Here is a 19951-nt window from a genome sequence, read left to right on the forward strand (position 1 = left end):
GATCATCTCTAAAAAAGGAGGAACTGCCTGGAGAGAGTGGAGGCCAAACAGATAGAACACATAATTTAAAGTTTTGCAATTCGGTGAGTTTTTGTCTGGATTTTTTATCGATTTCCGAACAAACAGCAGGTTTTTGCAACATTTATTGTTTGTCTTTTTCATACATGATTGACAACCTAATCATTTTTAAAACATTTCCTGCTCCCCATCTCCATCCCCCCATATCAGGCCTCCTGTCTCCATTTCCACCTATTTCTAATGCCATCGGTTTAATATAAGAAGATCTCTTTTAGTATTCTTGGCATTTCCTCTTAAGCCTCCTCTCCAGTTTCATATCTCTTTCTACTCGAGTGCGTTTTTCTCTTAAGAAACCTCTTAAGTTTTTATATCACTCAAAAAATTTTTTTCGAGTTTCACTCAAAAGCATTCTTTCAGTCTTTGCTCTCTGTTTTTTATCTCTTTGTCTCACTATCATCCACATTAAGGAAGCAATGTGGAGCCTAACAATTCACACGGCATAGACCACAGAGATAAAAAGAGCATAAGTGAAACCCTCCGCTACTGTGTTTGGCTATCCCACAGCCACAACAAAGCCCATATCATTACTTATTATTTTCATTTTTGTTTTTCTTTTGTCTCCACTTATGTGGCGCACTTTGTCACTGTAGGCCCTCGCCGAACGTGATATAAAAAGATACTAAGGTATATATTCCATAGCTACAGTTCGCGAAATCGCAGAACAAAGGATATTATTTACGGCATTTCGTGTGAACTTTGCTTTGTACCTAATCTGGAAGAATTGATTTATGATACTGGTGGACCTGTTTATGTTCTGGTTTCAAGTCGAATTTAGAGATAATATGATAATGATAAAAGTTATTATACAGTATAACCCATATAGAATTTATTTTCTTTTCTTTACTAGTGATTAGCTGATATTTTTAATTTTAGATTTAAATTTTTTAATTTCAAAATTTTTGAAAACTTTGATTCCTCCAAACTCAAATTGTCGTAATTAAAAAAAAAAAAATATTTTTTTTAATTTATTGAATCGAAAACCATCGTTTTCTATTATCTTTATTATTGCATTATCATTGTACGGAATTTTCGGTTATTAGAGGGTGCCCTGTAGTTGATTTGTGCAATCATTTTGGGTTTGCATACAGACTCTCATTGCAGCGGAGGTGATCTGCTGTATCTTCAATTCCCATACTCTCTGCTTCTCTTCCTTCGTATCAGCATCCACACACCTGGGAATTACTCTCAGCAGACAACTCTAATATTGGAAATTCCAAACATAAAAGGGTCATTGACCTACCTTCCAATATTGTGTCTTTATGTTGGCAAACAGCTGACTGGGCAATGGTGTTACATACATATAAGAAGTGATTTGGTGGATTCTTGAGATAGTTTGAATATATATATGTAGATGCCTGTAAGGGCTACCCATCAAACCTTTTTGAAATTTTGTTGTTCATATTGAAATTTCGTTTTTAAGGAAACTTATTGATTTATTGGGAAATTCCATTCCTTTTTCACCCACATTTTCTTTGTCATCCATATTTTCATCTATATTCATTGCGGAGTTTTCGTTTCCGATTTCCTTTTGGCCGATTGTGATACGGATAGTTGCCCGTACACTGGACAATATGTCCCTGAATAGATTTATCCGGTTGTCCGACAGGCTAGTAGAGTTTGAGGCGAACCTCAACGATAAGCAGACGCCTCTATCGTCCCTTTTCCTGATAGAGACTCACCAGGACGAATTACGCTCTATTTGGCATGACACTAAGCTTGCCTTTGAGCAATGCCTTCTTGATCTTGAGGAAGAAGACGAGGAGGATGACGATGGACAGGAGGATGTGGCCTCTGATAGGACAACAGTGAAGGGAAAGTTCAATAGTGCGTACTCTTCTTTTTGTCGATGTAGTGCTAGACTACGAGAGCTGATTCAGGATTTATCCCCTCCTGTAGTCAACCACAGTCCTGTTCCGGTGGAAAGACATGCCCAGGTTTCGAGTACAGACCTTCCGAATGGAATTCGACTTCCACCTTGCGACATTCCTGTTTTTGACGGGGATTATTCTGCGTGGCCGACCTTTAGGGACATCTTTACAGCAGTATGCTTGAAGAACCCTCGTCTAAGCTCTGTTGAGAAACTTTTCCATCTCAACCAAAGGACTAAGGGAGAGCCGCACGATATCGTTAGCAAGGTACCCTTGACTAACGATAACTTGTCTGTCGCATGGAACAACCTTAATTCTCGTTACGAGAACAGAAGAGTCCTGATCAACATCCAACTGAAACAGTTGTTTAATATCCCTGTTTTGTCATCCGAGACTGGGCCGGCTTTGAAAAAGCTCCAAAGGGATATTAATTCTTGTATCTCGCTTCTTCGTTTGTATGACATAAAGATCGAGACTTGGGACCCAATCTTTATATTCCTTTGTTCGAATTGTCTTCCCGATTCTACCCTAACTCTGTGGGAACAGACCCTTTCCGACAAAACGACAGTTCCTAAGTGGTCAGAGTTAGATTCCTTTTTGACAAATCGGCATAGGACCCTAGAATCCGTTTCCGAGCTCAAGAGACGTGAGGTGAACAATTCTACCTCCAAGATAAAGCAGACAGGAAACATTCGGCATAACACCTCCAATGTTAGGGCTTTCCAGAATACTGTTTCAGAGCATAAATGTCGATTGTGTCCCAAAGAGGCCCATATCATTAGGAAATGTCCCAAATTCCTTAGAATGGATACAAATCAAAGATTTGCTGAGATCAAGAACAGCAATCTTTGCATTAATTGTTTTTCAAAGGTCCATACAGTGAAAAATTGCACAAGCAAATTTTCCTGCCAAAAGTGCAACAAACGGCACAACACTTTACTTCATAAAGATCAGTCCACGCAGCCTAATAACACCATTTCCGGTCAAAGTTCACCACCGCTTCCATCCACTTCCCATAACATACAGTCCACTATTTCTGCAGGGAGTGGGGTCGTTCAGTCCTATTTTTCCTCTACTTCTCGGGGTGTATTGTTAGGCACTGCTATGGTTACGATAGGTCACAATGGGCTCGTTCATAGCGCAAGGGCGTTATTAGATTCGGGGTCGGAGGCGACTCTCATTTCGCAGAGGTTGTTCAAATTACTTGGACTGCCATGCAAAAGGATCAGTGCAAATATTTCTGGCCTAAATAACACCGTTTCCGCCGCAGTGCAACGGGAATGTTGTTTCAATTTGGGTTCAAATACAGATGAAGGCGTTTCTGTATTTGTTGCTGCGCTGGTAGTGCCACATCTGGCGGCAAATCTCCCTTCCAGAACTTTTGACCCTCAGAAACTCTCAGATTTCCCTGAAATTCCACTGGCAGATCCTAAATTTTTTGAATCCTCCCAACTTGATCTCCTTTTGGGGGCCGATATCCTTCCATCCATCATGCTTTCGGGTGTAAAACACCAGCTTTGTGGATCCCTGATGGCCCAGGAAACTGTCTTCGGATGGGTTCTTACTGGCCCAGTTCCAGTTGAGTCGAACTGCTTCACATCTACCGTTTTGTCCTATTTCTGTGAAATCTCTCTTGACAAGGAGATTTCACGGTTTTGGGAGTTGGAGGATCTTCCAAGGAAGAAGTTTTTGTCTCCGTCCGATCAGTTTTGTGAGGATCTTTATGTCCGAACAACTAAAAGGAACAAGGAGGGCAGATACATAGTATCCTTGCCTTTTAAGGAGGGATATCCAGAAGACGTCAATATTGGTCGGTCACGAAATTCTTCTATGGCACAGTTTTTCAGAAATGAAGCCCGTCTTTTGCGTACGCCAACGTTCAAGAAAGAGTACGATGATGTCCTGGCAGAGTATATATCTCTGAACCATATGTCTAAAGTGCCTTTTTCTGGCATTTGTGGTGAAGCTGACCAGTATTACCTTCCGCACCATGCAGTCATCAGGCCAGAGAGCACCACTACCAGAGTCCGTGTGGTATTTAATGGTTCGGCTCCTACATCGAATGGCGTAAGCCTGAATGATATTTTGCATACCGGCCAAGTTCTACAGAATGAACTTATAGTACTCATTTTGAAATGGAGGTTATTTAGATTTGTTTTCAACGGTGACATAACCAAAATGTATCGCCAAATTTTGGTTAATCCGAAACAAACCTCATTTCAACGAATTCTCTTCAGGCAGGATACACATAGTCCTATTTCGGACTACGAACTTGGGACCGTTACATTTGGAGTGAATTGCGCCCCCTACTTAGCAATTCGAACTCTGCTACAGTTGGCTGATGATGTTCAGGCCACACATCCTTTTGCTAGCGAAATTCTACGCAATTCCATGTATGTTGATGACGCGCTAGCTGGGGCCCATTCCATTTCCCATGCCATTGAAGCACGAAATCAATTGATTTCGGCATTGGGGTCAGCTGGATTTGTTATGAGGAAATGGACGTCCAATTCCAAGGACATTCTTGTCGATTTGCCATTAGGCGATTTACTTCATGAGGATTTCCTTCATTTTGACGATTCCAGCAAGGCAAAGACACTCGGTATCCGTTGGAATGCCTTGACAGATGTCTTTTATTTTGTCGTTCAGGAATTTCCATCTGCGGTCGCTTACACGAAGAGACAAATATTATCCGAAATTTCAAAGCTCTTCGATCCTGCAGGATGGCTGGCACCCTGTATTATAGTTGCGAAGATAATAATGCAAGAATTATGGATTGAGCGCACGGATTGGGATGAAGCAATAAGTCCAGAGTCCTTAAAGAAATGGACGACATTTCGGTCTAATTATCCCTCCATTAATTCCATAGAAATACCTCGCTGGTTCGAATACTCTCCGCAAAGTGATGTACAATTCCATGGGTTCTGCGATGCCTCGGAAAAGGCATACGCTGCAACTCTATATATCCGTGTAAAGACACAACAATGTATATCCACGAAACTTGTTTGTTGCAAGACAAAAGTGGCACCAATAAAAACTTTGTCGATTCCAAGACTAGAGTTATGTGGTGCCCTGTTACTAGCTGAAATGGTGGACCATTTGATTCCTCAGCTGAACATTGATGACTATTCTCTTGAGTGTTGGACCGATTCTACTATAGTCCTATCATGGCTCGCAAAACCCCCTTGTTTTTGGACAACCTTCGTTGCCAATAGGGTTTCAAAGATCATTGAGGTCGTCCATCCGACTAAGTGGCACCATATCGAATCAGAATCTAACCCGGCTGATTTAGCAAGCCGAGGTCTTCCTCCCCAAGATTTGATTCAAAACGACCTCTGGTGGCAAGGACCATCATTCCTGAAAGATCCATGTGATGATTGGCCTAAATTTGAACCCACTTCAGATGAGTTATTTAATTTAGAACGAAAAGCAATTAAAATAAATTTCTCTTACTTCGCTAAGTTTGAAGATGTTCTAGAACGGTTTTCTTCTTTTTCTCGGGCGATACGTATGCTTGCGTATATATACCTATTCTTCTTTAATACTCATCCGAAACATCGATCCAATTTTCATCGGGAGAACGATATGATCTTACCAAGTGAAATTTTATACGTTCAGAAATGTCTCCAAATTATGTGTCAGAAGGCGTATTTTCCGAATGAGTACGAGGCCTTATCCAATAAAAAACAAATCGCATCTTCTAGTCATCTGCTGAGCTTAAATCCTTTCATTGACCAGGAGGGTATAATGCGAGTTTGTGGAAGGCTTGAGGCCTCGCCAGTTCTTACGTACAACGAGAGACATCCTATACTCCTCCCATATGACTGTCAATATTCCAGATTGTTAGTACGATTCATTCATGAAATATCTCTTCATGGAGGGAATCAATTGGTCTTAAAGTTAGTAAGAAGCCAGTATTGGGTACCAAGAATCAAGAATCTGATCAAAGCCACGATCAACAAGTGCAAAATTTGTGCGTTGTACAAACATAAATGTCAGACACAATTAATGTCCGCTTTGCCTCCATCTCGCTGTGACATTTCCCGTCCATTTGCGCACTCTGGCCTCGATTTCGCGGGACTTTTTGATGTAAAGACATATTCAGGGCGAGGTTGTCGGATCACAAAGGGGTACGTGTGCGTATTCGTATGCTTTTCAACGAAAGCTATACACTTGGAGGCAACTTCCGATCTCTCCACTTCTACATTCCTGGCAGCGTTAACAGGTTTGTGTCCCGACGAGGCTGTCCATTGCACTTATATTCCGACAATGGCACCAACTTTGTGGGAGCATCCAAGGTCTTAGCGAGAGAATTTCTTGAAACTTCCCGGCAAAAATCTTTTCGAATTATGCACATCAAAACATCACATGGCATTTCATTCCGCCTGGCGCACCCCATATGGGAGGACTGTGGGAGGCAGGCGTCAAAAGCTTTAAGTCCCATTTCAAGAAAGTAGCAGGAAACTTTAGACATACGTTCGAGGAGTTTCAAACGTTACTTTCAAGAATTGAAGCTTGTTTAAATTCCCGCCCATTGTCGCCTTGCTCGCAAGAGCCTTCTGATCTTTCCGCTCTTACTCCTGGACATTTTTTAGTCGGGGCTCCTATCTTATGCCCTATTGATCCGACCATTTCAGAAGCTCCAATGTCAATTATGAATCGGTGGCAAAGGCTAAAGGCTCTCCACCATCATTTCTGTGCACGCTGGAAGGAAGAATACCTTAAGGAACTTCACAAGCGCCACAAATGGAAACGACCAACGGAAAATTTGAAGGAGGACATGCTAGTCGTCGTCCGTGAGGAGAATTTACCACCAAACTGCTGGCGATTAGGCAGAATTTCGAAGGTGCGTCCAGGATCTGACAATAGGGTACGAGTTGCTGAGGTCTTTACTGCAAAGGGTACCATAACCCGACCAGTCACCAAGCTGGTTGTTCTTCCTTTCGAAACCACATCTCCATAATTGCACTTGCTTGGCATATCAACGGTCCATAAAAAACAATAATCCAAGTCAATTTCGTTTTGTTTTAGAATAATATGGGAGCTAATAAAAAATCTAAAAAACGCAACAACACCGTCAATAAAAACCCATATCTATGTCGCATATGTAGACATCCCCATGCTTTGCGTAAATGCAAGAAATTTTTAAGTATAAATACCGTCAAACGTCAAGAGATTGTGAAGAAATACGGCTACTGTACAAACTGCCTGGCTCATGAGCATTCTGAAAAATCGTGCTTTACAACAACTGGATGCCGTTATTGCCAAAAAGCCCATCATTCATTACTGCACGTCAATTCGAGGCTAAATTCCACTTCGAGATCTTCATCGAAATCTGATTTGCCTACTAATCCAAAGCACAAAATCAAATCACCTGCGAAGTCAAAAGTCTCGCCCACACCAACGCCAACGTTCACATCACCAAATGCAACCCTCTCAGCCATTTTAAGGCAAAATTGTACAACATTGCTTCCAACGGTTTTAGTGAAGGTTTTCCAAAAATGGATTTGAGACGTTGCGATGTCTTTTGGACTCTGGATCCAGATCCAGTTGCATCTCTTCTAAAATGATCGACAAATTTGGGCTGACAACGTTGACACTAGAGGAGGAAACTATATGTCCTCTCACTTTAGTCTCTACTCACGATGCAAATATTACCTTGGATGTCATCTTAAAAGTCAACAACAGAATCTCCATCCACACACCAAACAAATCAATTTCTGCATCTGTCAAACCACACTTCTCCAACATGATTTTGGCCGACAAAAATTTTTATAAATCAGCTCCAATCGACGTTATTCTAGGCGTTGATGTTTACTCTCGTATCATAGCCGAGGGTTTTATAAACCGAACTGGTTTGCCGACCGCTCAAAATACCATTTTCGGCTGGTCTTTATATGGGACCTACCCAAATTAATGGGAACTTTCCCTTTTATTTCTTTGGCTCTATTCAATTAAGCCAATCCTTTTACTCACATGAAAAACACACTTATATGGAAACGAAGAAAAACGTAAACTATTCTACACATTAAGAACTTAGAAATTTTATATACTTAAGAATTAAAAAGTGAATTACCCTAACGAATTGTTGAATTTTTTACTTTAAGTTTAGCATTTAATACTTTTACCACTTGGTTCTGTGACATTTTGCAGATATACTGCAAGGCGGGCGCTAATGTTTATGCCACATGAATTTTGTTCATGCTGCATAAAATATGTAATTTTAATATTTTTGAATTTTAACGGCTCATCTATGAGCACTCCTAAATTGGATTTAAAAATGCCCAAAGAACTTAACGATACATTCTGACAGACGTGTGTTCTATCAGATATGACATACATATTCACCTCAAACCAAAACCAAGTGGAAAGAGCTATTTCCGCATAAAAAAGAAATACCTCCTTCTTGTTTGGTTATCATCGTTCGACTGGTAAGATCGCTATCCAGTGACAAATAAAACCCTAATTCTCCAAACCATCCCTAAACAAACCTTGTGTTTTTATTTCTATTTCTTTTGGTTTCGGGATCTATTTGTTCACTACATTCTTGTGGAGTGCAAAGTCATCGATTCTGTAGAGCATCTTTGACTTTGCTTTGGCTTATGAGACGAGTTCCATTTCCAACAGGTGGATTTCACTCCCGCATCCGCACAGATCAGAAATGACATTGATGAGAACAAAATTGGCTTTCTGGTTCTTTTGGATCACTCCAAAGCTTTCGACTCGGTTGATCACCTGAATTTGTGCATGAAACTACGGAATTTTTTTAACTTCACATCAACGGCAACGAGTCTGATTATGTCGTATATGAGCGATAGACGGCAGTCTGTATGCGCAGGGAATATATTATCTAACTCCTTGTTCGTACGTAAGGGGGTTCCCCAAGGCTCGATTATAGGTCCACTTCTTTTTTCATTATATGCGAACGACTTGCCTCGCCAACTAGCACACGGTCAGATTATGATGTATGCTGAAGACGTGCATATTTCCCAAAGCGGCTTTGTGGACAATGTAGACGACTGCATAAGTAAACTTAACGCGGACCTCGATCGCGTTTATGACTGGGCGATTGCAAATGGTTTGTTGTTAAATCCAAGTAAGTCTAAATGTTTGGTTGTTCACAAAAACAAGAATTTCAAAATGCCACAACCGGATATTAACGTTAATTGCCAGGGGATTGATATTGTATCTAGTGCGAAGATCATGCTTACATTGCAGCCGGGCAGACTTATGAAAGCTTCGTGCTTTATGGATCACACTCTCTTTTACACCCATAAAAATCCAAATTTTTCTGGCGAAAACATTCCTAGTTCCAGGTTTGATATATGGTTGTGAACTTTTTCGAATTGTGATTCTTCGAGCCTCCGAAAATTGAATGTAGCTTTTAACAGCATAGTCCGTTATGTGTATGGTTTAAACAAGAATCAGCATGTTTAACAATATGTAGATTCTCTATTTGGACTTAGTTTCAACAATCTTCTAAATACCAAATCATTAATATTTTTACATAAGATTATTGTGGAAAATAAACCCAGATATTTGTTTGAGAGACTGAGGTTTGCCCAATCTGATAGAGGAAGAAAGTTAATACCTTTTAGAAGACGGAGTCTTATGTCTGAACGACAACTTTATATTTGCAACATACGTCTTTGGAATAATCTACCACACGATATTCAATGCATCAGCAACACGATTACATTTAAAAAACGGCTTATTCATTTCTTCTCATAGTTAAATGATATTTAATGTCTTTAAATTTTGCTTTGAAATTTTTTTAAATTATTTTGTTTTTGTAATTTTTTTTTAGTTGTGCTTTTTGTTAAATTCCCAATTATATACGGCTGTTTTTTTTAACACTTTTTATTTGTAAACACTGTTTTGTTCCACTTTTTATTTATTGTAATCGAGTGTATTTTTTGAGAACCTACTTTAGTCGGTTAGAGGCCACCGTAGCGCAGAGGTTAGCATGTCCGCCTATGACGCTGAACGCCTGGGTTCGAATCCTGGCGAGACGATTAGAAAAAACAAAAAATTTCAGCGGTGGTTTTCCCCTCCTAATGCTGGCAACATTTGTGAGGTACTATGCCATGTAAAACTTCTCTCCAAAGAGGTGTCGCACTGCGGCACGCCGTTCGGACTCGGCTATAAAAAGGAGGCCCCTTATCATTGAGCTTAAACTTGAATCGGACTGCACTCATTGATATGTGAGAAGTTTGCCCCTGTTCCTAGTGGAATGTTCATGTGCAAAATTTGCAAATTTACTTTAGTCGGATGGATTATAAGATTATTATCTTGTTGTGTAGACAATAAATCTGTAAATAAATAAATATCTCGACTGGGAAGTGTTGGATGACCACAGTTTCTTTGATAATCGTTATATTAGTTTCAGCCTTGGAGAAAATACTGAAGTAGTTGTCCCTCGGCTAAACAGAAGAAAGGCGGATTGGGATAAATTTCGGCATAAATTCTGCACCACTATCCCTTCTAGACTAGAAAAGGAAGTGGAAACTACGGAGGATATAGACATAGTGGTCAAGCGGATCACGAAGGCCCTGAATGACTCGCTTGTGTCAGCATGCCCTAGTGCCAAGCCAAGGGGCAAACAGCGACCGCCATGGTGGACCCCAGAGCTGGTTGGTCTAAGGAAAGACTGCAGAAAACTATTCAGCAGAGCAAAAGCCACAAAAGCACCACACGATTGGGACATCTATAAGGCTGAGCTAAAAAAAATTTAAGGGCGAGCTTAGAAAGGCTCAGAACATATCCTGGGTAGAATTCTGCAGCTCCGTGGAGGATACATCTGAGGGCTCTAGGCTAAAGAAAATCCTATCCTCGAGACCCATTACGGTGGGGTATATCTAGAAGTCAGAGAATGTATGGACAATGTCTAGTGAGGAAACACTAGAACTGCTAGCTGATACACATTTCCCGGCAAATTCTCCAACGGACAACGTGGCACCAGAAGAGGTTGTCACTGATATGCATTCGTCGGAGGCCATTAGGGAAATTGTTTCTGAGACGAAAATCCTTTGGGTGATAACAAGTTTCGACTCCTTTAAGTCGCCAGGCCCTGATGATGTATCAACGGTTGAATTACAAGCTGTGTCCGATAGACTGGTTCCCTGGCTTAGGCAGATATACTCTGCTTGCATCAAAATGTCATATACACCTGTGGAATGAAGGGACACGAATGTCATTTTCATTCCGATTTTCGTTCTATTTGTCTGTCATCCTGTATGCTGAAGACTCTTGAAAGGTTGATAGAAACATATCTTAGGGCAAAGATCCCTGGAGATTGCCTGTCGCGGCAGCAGCATGCATAAAGTAAAAGCAAATTCACTGCAACAGCCCTTCACGACCTAAACGGCTAGGTAGAGGGTTCCTCTCGCTGCCAAGAAATATACAAAGGTAGCATTTCTTGACATTGAAAGTGCTTTCAATAATGTCAAATCGACGTCAATCATAAAAGAGTTGGAATATCTACGCATCAATTTTACCGTAAGAAAGTTTATTAATAACTTACTTACTAAAAGATGCATTACGGCAGGCCTGGGATCTGTGGATCTAAAAAGATAGGTCAGCAGAGGAACTCTACAAGGAGGTGTACTGTCTCCTCTACTTTGGAATATAGCCATTAACAATATATTATTGTATCTGGAAGAAAAATGCGTAAAAGTTGTGGCGTATGCTAATGACGTGGCAATTGCGGTTAGGGGAAAGTTCCCCAGCTCTATCAGAGATAAACTTCGGGAAGCTCTACGTGCAACAGCAAAGTGGGCTACCGAAAGTGGTCTGGGTATAAATCCGTGCAATACAGAAGTAATTCTTTTCAGCAGGAGATACAAGTTGCCTACAGTGGAACCGGTCTCCTTGGGTGGAAAGAATGTTCCATTTACAGAAAGCGCAAAATACCGGGGTGTTTTGCTGGACAGGAAATTGAACTTCAAATCAAACATTTTGGAACGGGCAAGAAAGGCCACTCTTGCCCTATACACCTGCAAGAGAGCCATTGGCAAGAGTTGAGGATTTAGACCGAGTGCCATGCATTGGGTATATACTGCAGTTGTCAGACCTATTATGCTATATAGTGTTGTGGTCTGGTGGACGGCGCTTCAAAAATCCACCTACTGCTCAATACTTAACCGGATCCAAAGGATGGCTTGTTTGTGCATCACAGCCGCACTGAGGACGACACCATATGCTGCACTGAACTTAATGCTACATCTTATACCTCTGGACATTGTGGCTACCCAAATTGCAGCGACCACTGCCGTGTCGTTAAGGGAGCTTTCTCATTGGTCATGTGGCGTCTATGGACACTCTGTTATCCATGATACAATATCCGATGTTCCAAGCAGTGTGAATTACACCCTACCTGAGCCGCTTTTTGATAAAAATTACTGTGCCACTATTCCTCATAGAATCGATTGGAACTACGATATCCCTGGTAACAGAAATTACATAGACTACCAAACTAAACGACCAGCTGAGCTTTGGGGTATATTCTAAAGATCTAGAACTGGTCATGCCGAAGAGGTTACCCGACCACTGCAGTATGTATCAAGCAGAGCTCTTTGCAATTAAGGAAGTGGTGGAATGGCTACGATATAATGTCATTACGACGATTGGCATAAATATCTTATCAGACAGCCATTAAATCCCTGGAGAAAGTATTTCTGAACACAAAAACCACTAACGATTGACGCAGATCTCTCAACGAGATGGCTGAACAGTTCAAAATTCAACTGTTCGGGTGCCGGGCCACAGAGATGTCCCAGGGAATTCTAAAGCGGACCAGCTTGCGAGACTAGGAACTACCTTACACACTCCAAGGACACTGGAATCTGTGGGTATGCCTCTAGCGACATGTAAGCTAAGTTTTCAGGACCAGGCCCGAAGGACAACGAATGATAGATGGCCACAAAGAGGGGGCTGTGAGCATTCCAAAACCATGTGGAATGCTAATTTAGACTTGAAGAGGTCTTCTGCTTTCTGTCATCGGCTGGAACAGACTTCTTAGTCATTGTGTCCGTCATGACAGGTCACTGTCTAATCGGAAAACATGCTGACAGACTGAAGGTTGCCAGAAACGACTTTTGCAGAAGCTGTAAGGACATCGAGGAAGAAGAGACTATAGAACACCTTCTGTGTGTGTGTCCCGCACTAGCAATTAGAAGGAGTTCCACTTTAAGTTCTCATTTCTTAACATTCACAAGTTATTGGGCTTTTTAGAGCGATCTGGGTGGTTCAACGGTAGGAACAAGAAGGCATCTTCCTACTTCTGTTCCTGTGATATCACAATGGACGAAAACGTCTAAGTGAGTCTGATGGCAGACTGACACTTAAACCTAACCTAACCTTACCTGGCATGAGTTTTGTTCATCATTTGCACGTAAACATCTCAATATCCATATCTTCATATTGCACCGTTCGCATTTGCAATATAACTGCTAGAAGTAATGGAAAATATTTTCGAAAAATATTCATTACGCAAATAATTATTTTCTGTCTTTTTCTTGTATTATTATGTGGCGCGCACATCTTGTTTACTTTAGATTTTTGACAAACGTCAAAATTTGTCAGTGTTAGAAAAAATGGTCGATAATTTTTTTCTCACCAGTATAAAAAAAGTTGTTTTTTACGTCATGTTTACATCCCACCATAGAATATTGCTATCATTCGACACACGCTCTTTATTCAAATCTAGGTCCCATTCCCTCGACCACGGCAACAACGCCCATCGGGGCTTGGCGAACGTCCTTAATGTGGCGAAACGAAATGGCAATAAAAAGCGTTAACTACCAAAGTATGTGTTTGACGCACAACTAGGTCTATTTGACAGTTCTATAAATGGATTCTGCCAAATAAACTTATTTCAAATATACATTAGTTTTGTGAATAAGGCCGTATAAGTTTAACTAATTGCATTGACAAATTTCTAAAATGGGTCATAATGACTCAAATAATTTCGAATTGAATTGTTTCTCTAAATTTTCGAAGAAACTCGGATAGTTTAGTCTTACTTAATATTTGTACTATTAAAATTTGTAAAATGAATTGTTGTTGTTTCTAAAGCAACGCTAACTTTAGTTATTGCTCTTAAAAATTAAAGTAAAATTTAACTATCCTTGTTGGCTATAATTATTATTAAGTTAAATCAACTAGGTTTAAGCACCCTAAACATCACTTTGTACTAACCACCATTTATGAGTGTACATATGTATATTCTTTTTCTTATTCTGCTTTAAAATAATGGGCATTTTTGATTAAAGACTTTTGAAGGTGGCGATTTAGAGGGGCGTAGGTGTATTATGAACATAGGGCGATAATACTATGGTTGAGTAGGGTAAAGAAGCCAGGATTCCAATGACAGCTTGGAATCCTCGGATAATAATGGTTAATTAACATTTGGACAATTTTATTTCAAACTACAGAATTTTACTATACTGGGGCAATTAGATTTTTTGTATGGTAGGACCAGTCCATTTTTTACTTTTTTTTGCGGAGTCTAAACATTATTTTTGTTTGTGTTCGGAGCTGTAGAATTTGGAGAACGGAAGGAGTTATTTTGATATTCAAAGAAAAATGAATTTTTTCAGATAAATGTCGTTAATAATTAATAAAAAGAACATCAGCCAAATGGCCCCCACCACGTGATAAACTCTTCCAGGGTAAAAGAGAAATGGTTTCGTTGCTTGTGTGGACGTATCGCCGCCTTCTTGTTGAAAATAATCGTTTTCCAGATCAATATCATCCAACTTCGACCAAAAAAATCATTAATCACCTCTCGATAGCGCAATCCATTTACCGTAACTGTTGGCCCAACCTCATTTTGGAAAAAGTACGGTCCAATGACGCCGGCAGACCATAAACTGCACCAAGCCGTCGTAGGTTGAGGATGGAAGATAGCTTCTCAACAATAACTCTTGGATTATTATTTGCTGTTGCGACCCGACTAGGTGTTTCATGACCACAAGACAATGATTTAGTTTACAACTGCAACTGCAAGTTTTCCCACCACTTTTGTAGTGAATTTTAATAATTTCAATGCGTTGTTGAATCGTTTATCGTTCCACTTTCAATCATGGCATTGTTTCTACTTGTTAAATGCCAAAGCTTCAATTAAAAACTTCAAAAGTAACCGATATACCGGGTAATTTAAAACAACATCTCTTGTTGGAAAACAATTTATTTTAGATTTTTAGTTCTACTAGCTTTTAATATTTTATCTCCAATAAATTATTCTCCATGTATATAAATGACCTGCCTGATGTGCCTGTAACATGTAGAATCCAAATGTACACTGACGATGTCCAACTATACACATGCTGCAAACTGAAAGATATCCAAACCTGCGTGTCTAATATAAATATTGATTTAAACTTAATACATTCTTGGGCTGTTAATAATGCATTGTGTTAAAATCCATCTAAAACTAAACTGATTATAATTGGAAATTCTGTAGTAACTCATGTTTAAGTAGCCACAAACCCAGTATTGACTTTCAATTCTACACAAACGTGGGCAAGTCATTTAAACGGAACAGTTCGCAAAATTCGTGGAATGCTGCGAAATTTATTGACTGTTCGCTTATCAACACCTTTCCAAATACGAATGCTACTTGTTTAAACTTATTTGATTTCAGCACTGTTATACGGATGCGAAATATTTGAAAATTGTGATTCAGATACTAGTAAGAAACTTAGAATGGCTTAGAACACATATCACAATTTGCATATCAAATATTTAGTTAGGTTAAAGTTAAATGTATACTCCTGCTGGACAAGGTAAATTACACCAAGGAACCTGAAACCCTTTACCAACATCTGAAATTCGCCAGATCGAACCGTAGCCTAAAACTGTTTCAACCACAATTTGACACTCACATTTCTGAATAGCAATACTTCGTGCATAGGTTAGGTTTAAGTGGCAGTCACTTAGACGTTTTCGTCCATTGCGATACCATAGGAACAGAAGAAAGAAGATGCCTTCTGGTTCTTACCGTTGACCACATCCAGATCGCTTTTAAAAGCACTCTTTCGCACTATTTCGCACTATTTTACGTACCAAGATATACCAATTTTGAAAAAAATCATGTAGTCATCCAACATATATACCCAGGATGTACCTACATGCCAGATTTCAGAGATCTAGCTTAATAAAGAAAGTACCAAATGGTACTTATTTATTTACTTAATCCATTGGGCTGAGCCCTTATGAATCTATAATGTATTAGTACTTAAATCTAAAATCATATTTTCTAAAAGATTTCTCTTAAAGATAGTACGACTTAAAGAAAAATCGAAATGATTGCAAACTCTGTTGCTAAGGGATAAACTCCCGGTTAATCTATGAAAATGTTGCTCAAACATACTACGGCCTCTTAGTTGCCGGGGTGGAATATGGAAGGGTGTTTTATATAATATTTCAGGCGAATCAATTTTACCATCAGCGATATCTTAAACAAAGTCAACACTATGCACAATTCTACGTTGCTCTAACGTATTTATGCTAAACAACGCACAACGAATCGCATAAGTAGGCATATTTTCAAAGTTATATAAATGTCTCAATGTAAATTTACAAAATCTTTTTAGAACACCTTCAATTCGACCCTTATTTATCTTATAGATCGGGTCCCATATAATGACACAATACTCCCGTTGTGATCTTACGAAAGCAAAATATAAAGCTTTAAGAGTGATCGCGTCCTTCAAACGCTTGGTATATCTTTTTAGAAACCCTAGTTGAGAATTAGCCCTACTGATTATGTAATCCAAATGAGGAATAAATGAATATTTTCTGTCTAAATATACTCCCAGATCCTTTACGACCGTTGTAGTCATTAATCAGTGGAAACTTTTTGTGTGCTATTGTTAAAATTGTACACTTTACATTTTGTAATGAGGTCCATATTATTCTGCAGACACCATCAAAGAAGTCGGTCAATGTCTTTTTGAAAAATAATGTAATCATTTAGATTTCGAACAGTAGAAAATAGCTCATCAGCATATAATAAAATACTAGAAAACGAAAAAATGACAGGTATATATATAAAAGTGGTCCCAAATGGCTACCCTGTGGTACACCATAAAGGGATCAGATACACAATTACCTATTTTTACATCGTTCTGTCTTTTAAATATGAACAAAGCCAAAGCAACATTTTTGAATACGTACACTGAGTATTCATTCAAAAAAAAAAAACCCCCCGGTGACGGGATGACAGGACCTCAGTCACTTTTGGCGAGATAGCCGTGACTGATCCGAAGAGATGCGCCAGGTTGTTCAACCGTCAATTTATTGTGCATCCCGAGAGAGACAGGGCAAGGAGGAGAGCCATTCTCCGTATTGGTGGTCTCCGAACCGATGAACAGCCATCACAATTTACCGTGGGCGAAGTTACGACAAATCTTCCAAGGCGTTGGGCCCCGACGGAATCTCTACATTGATGTTGAAGAATCTGGATTCACCTGGAGTTGAGTACCTTACCACTGTCCTCAACCTGTCATTGAACACTCTTATAGTTCCCGATGTCTGGAAAATGGGCAGAGTGATCTCGCTACTGAAGCCTGGAAAAGACCCGAGTTTGGGGGAGTCGTACAGACCGATCTCCCTTCTCTCACCAGTGGCAAAGACGCTTGAGGCATTACTCCTCCCGAGCCTCGTAGGAGAATTTCCATTCGCCGAGCATCAACATGGATTTCGGAGACTGCACAGCACAACAACAGCTTTGCATGCCATCACCACACACATTTGCCGTGGCTTCAATCAACCCAGGCTATGTGATAGGACGGTCCTCGTGGCACTGGACCTATCGAAGGCATTCGACACGGTCAGCCATGCCAAATTATTTGAGGACATCGCCAACACGTCCCTCCAGCCAGGCCTGAAACGAATGGTCGCGAATTATCTGTGTGGTCGCCAGTCAGTTGTGGAATTAAGGGATAAGAAGTCGAAACACCGTAGAGTGAAACAGGGAGTTCCCCAAGGTGGGGTGATATCTCCGGCTCTGTTTAACCTCTACCTATCCTCCATTCCACCCCCTCCAGACGGCATAGAGATCGTATCATATGCGGACGATTGTACGATCATGGAATCAGGCCCCCCACCCATTGATGACATCTGCGATAGGTTGAACATCTTCCCCAACGAACTTGCCTCATATTTCGCTGCAAAAAATCTGAAGATATCTGCTACCAAATCTTCAGCCACACTGTTCACTACAAATACGCGTGAGGTGAATACTGAGCTGTCTGTGATGGTCGATGGAGAAATAATTCCGACCATCAAGTGTCCCAAAATACTTGGCGTCACATTTGACAGCTCCTACACTTTCTCCCCACATGCCACAGCAATCTGCAATAAAGTCAAAAGTAGAAACAAGGTCCTCAAGTCACTCGCTGGCAGCACTTGGGGTGCAGACAAAGAAACCTTGTTGACCACGTACAAAGCAATTGGCCGGTCTGTGGTAAGTTATGCAGCGCCAGTGTGGTCACGTCAACTTTGTGACACGCAGTGGAATAATATTCAGATCTGTCAAAATGCCACCCTCCGGACTGCGACGGGCTGTCTCCTCAGTTCTCATGTGGACCACTTCCATCAGGAGGCAAAGATCCTACCAGTGCGAAGACATAACTACATGCTGTCTAAGCAATACCTTTTGGGCTGTTATCGCAGAAACCATCCAAATCATCATCTTGTGGATAGATACCCACCGCCCAGAAGCCTTAAGGTAGATCTACACGATCTAGAACGTGAGGTTCAGCGCTACAAGAGAGAACCTCTAGATCAAGCGGGTCTGAACAACATTCATGCAGACACGGTAGCAGACGCGGTAATTGGCTACCGGGTGAATGTAGTCCTTGGAGACCGTCCGCCACCCATCGGAAATCGACCTCCCCCGGCAAACCAGAGTGGTTCTGGCTCAATTACGTTCCGGCAGATGCAACCGCCTCAATTTCCACAGAGCCAGGATTGATGCCGACGTGCAAGATGTATGTCCCGATTGTAACCAGGGACCGCACGATACACGTCACCTGTTTAACTGCCCGGCCAGACCCACTCGACTCAGACCCAGATCCCTGTGGACGCACCCCATCTTAGTCGCAGAGTTCCTTGGTCTTGACACTCAACAGAATTAAGCAGACGAAAGATAGAACACAATAAACTGCTACAACAACAACAACAACGAAATACGGACGCAAAATAAAAATGAGAATCACTCCGAAGCAAATGGTCGCCTGTTTCTTCGTAAGAACAGGTGGCGACTGCTCCGCTTGATTGACGTAGGACGGCCAATTCGGAGTGGTACACCATAATTTGTTTAGGTAAAGTCTTCGGAGAAATCGGAAAAACGAACAGGAGAAGACGAATTATTGTTGTTCATCATGACAATGCGAGCTCTCATACAGCGGCTCAAACCAGCGTGTTTTTGACCGGACAAAACATCGAACTATAGGTCAACCGCCGTACAAAACTGACTTGGCACCCGAACATTAAGAAAAAAATGCACGGTCGCCGATTTTCGTCGCCAGAAGATGCTGTTGAAACGTTCAATAGCTATATTGTTGATTTGCCTCAATCGGAGTACAAAAAGTGTTTCGACACTTGGTTTCGTATGCAAAAATAATAAGTAATCCAATCCCATGGCAGCCGGTTGTACGTACTGAATTGACCTGATGGAGTTCTCCATCGGCAAGGGCTGCCGCCTAAGTGTATAATCAAAGATTTTAGGAATTTTACAAGATATACAAACTGCTTGGTCTTCTTAATTTCGTAAAAGTGGCGCAGTTTAAATTCGTGCAAGTTGGCATGTCGAATGCAGCATTTTTATTAATTCCTCTTTGTAGTAGAAAATTATTTTACAAATTATTACGAAATTACGCTCAATTGTGGTGAAAAAGTTTGTATATATATAACCAAATTTATTTATCTTTTGGCACCATTTATAGCAAGTTTAAAGGCCTATTTTTTATTTAATGGAAAAATTGCAAAATGTAAAC

The 19951-nt window shown here is 40.5% G+C and overlaps 1 protein-coding gene and 1 long non-coding RNA gene across 2 annotated transcripts in view; one reads left to right on the top strand and one right to left on the bottom strand.

The window, feature by feature from the left end:
• The window catches only part of LOC106094757 (intermembrane lipid transfer protein Vps13D), a 502283-nt gene that overhangs the window by 449260 nt on the left and 33072 nt on the right, over positions 1-19951 (bottom strand). The window lies entirely within an intron of this gene.
• Positions 16441-16776, top strand: LOC106094755 (uncharacterized). The gene is made up of 2 exons (XR_001222629.2): positions 16441-16484; positions 16544-16776. It is a non-coding gene; the product is annotated as an uncharacterized LOC106094755 (long non-coding RNA).

This window comes from Stomoxys calcitrans, chromosome 1 (genome assembly GCF_963082655.1).
Source record: "Stomoxys calcitrans chromosome 1, idStoCalc2.1, whole genome shotgun sequence".
NCBI classification, from domain to species: domain Eukaryota; kingdom Metazoa; phylum Arthropoda; class Insecta; order Diptera; family Muscidae; genus Stomoxys; species Stomoxys calcitrans.